Here is a 2,319-nt window from a genome sequence, read left to right as displayed (position 1 = left end):
GTTGGAGACTTCGTTCATCTTTGTGTGCCAGGCTTTGGTCATCAGCGAAGAGTAATTCTTTTAGGGCGTCTGGTTCAGCGTTGGCCTCTTTTGTAATTCTATCCATATATATGATAAATAGTGGTGGTGATAGGACACATCTTGTCTTACTCCGGATGTTATCTCGAACCATTCTGTGAGTCCCTCTGACGTTCTTACTGTACTCCCGCTGTTCTCGTAAATGGCACGGATGTTATCCAGAAGTTGGCCTCTTACAGTGTATTTTTCGAGTTCTTTCCACAGCTTGTTTCTGTTCACTCTGTTGAACGCTTTCTCCTGGTCGATAAATACTATAATTGGTTCCCTGTTGTGTTCTAATACCCTTTGGCACATTTGTCGTAGGGCAAATATTGCGTCGGTGCATTCCCTTCCCATTCTAAATCCAATTTGGGCCTCACTCAGAAATGGTTCAACTTTGTGTCTTGTTCGCCATTCCAATATCTTGGCGAACATCTTGCCCACATTGCTTAGCAGTGAAATGCCTCTATACATTCCACAGTATCTCTCACTATCTTTCTTCTTCCAGATTGGTACTATGACCGCTTTTTGCCAGTCGCCGGGAACTTTTCTTTCTGTCCATGCTTTCTGGAAGATTTTTGTGAGCCAAGTTATTCCCGTTTCATCACATGCTAGGACGGTCTCCGTGGTGAGCTCATTTTTGGGCTGCTTTTAACTGCTCGTCTGATGGTAGGATTGTTGGTTCTTCTTCCTCTGGGTGACTTGGTTGGAATCCTTTGTTTGTTTGCTTTTGAGTGGTGTTCAAGAGTTCTGAGAAATATTCCCTCCATCTAGATCTAATTTTGGAGCTGTCGATAATGGGGTTTCCTGTTTTGTCATTGATTATAGCTGTTGGATCGTACGGTTCTTCTCTGAGCCTCATTGATTTTACACTCCTATAGAAGTCACGTGGTGATTTATGGCACAGTTCGCTTAGGTGTTTTCCATATTTTGTCCAAGATTCAATTTTTTGATGCTCTAACAACTCTTTTGCAGTTCCTTCTTGCTGGCCTGTACTGCGTGTAGCCGTTTTCGTCCTTGGGTCTTATCCATTTATGAAAAAGTTGCGTCTTTTCTTTGATGGCTTCTTTAACTTGGCCATTCCACCATGGTGTTCCTTTAACGTATCCTCTCCCAATTCTCTTCTTTCCACATACTTTTATCAGTGTTTCTGTTAGTAAGTTTTTAAAGAGAGTCAATGTCTCTACAACGTTCGTCGAACTGTTGTCTTGGTTTTCTAGTCTCTTTGTGATCTCGTCCTCAACTTTCTGCGCATTGCCCTCTTCATTGAGTTTTCGTAAATTAATTTTCTCTGAATGTTTCTTCTTCTCTTTTCGCATGGGTCTTTTTTTCTCTCTACTCGTCATCATCACTGGTCGGTGATTTGTATCAAAGGTGATGTTTGGGACTGATCTTGCATCAGTTGTTTTTGTTCTATGGGCGATTCGTCTCAGTATGAAGTTGATCTTTAAGGAAATTTTTTGGTTGTTCCATTTGTACCACGACTGAGTTTGACTTGGCCTGTACTGGTAAAAAGTATAAGTGATGAATATTTCATACTCTGCACAGAGAACTAATAGTTATTGTATTGAATACTGAGGAAAAATCAACAAAAAGTACCTTCCTATACGTTGATTTTTTCCTCAGCATTCAATACAATTCAACCACATACTGTCTTTGGAGAAAAAAAAACTGGCTGGCTCACGCAAAGAATAATTTATTAACATTACTTCATCAAACGTTTGATAGCAGTGTTTCGTATCAAATCCCACTAAAATGAAGATTCTGAAGTCAGATTTGCACAATTTTGACGTTGACACCCTTCTCTTTTTAGCGTCGAGTACCCTGATCTCCGATCCGACCGATAATTTTCAGGCTCGTCTGAATTCAAGAGATCTCACGGTTTGTTGAGACTTTTAACTGAACAGTCCTGATTTGGCCTAGAGATCATCTTGAGATCATCTTGAGATCGCGTTCAGTTGGTCTTGAGACCATCTAAAGACGGGCGTACCATTAAAATTTTAACTGCCTAGTGATTGGCTGGCTTCTTCAGCTGCTGTTTCATGGGGCTCAACGGAGTTGGTGGTTAGTCAGGCATGTGGTTAGGCTACCGAACTCTTAATCGTGAGGTTGTGGTGTCGGTGGTCTAGTGGTTAGGCTACCGGACTCGTAATCGTGAGGCTGGGGTGTCGGTGGTCTAGTGGTTAGGCTACCGGACTCGTAATCGTGAGGCTGGGGTGTCGGTGGTCTAGTGGTTAGGCTACCGGACTCGTAATCGTGAGG

Source organism: Aplysia californica, unplaced genomic scaffold, assembly GCF_000002075.1.
Source record: "Aplysia californica isolate F4 #8 unplaced genomic scaffold, AplCal3.0 scaffold00466, whole genome shotgun sequence".
Lineage (NCBI taxonomy): Eukaryota > Metazoa > Mollusca > Gastropoda > Aplysiida > Aplysiidae > Aplysia > Aplysia californica.
Note: the sequence above shows the minus strand (reverse complement) of the source record.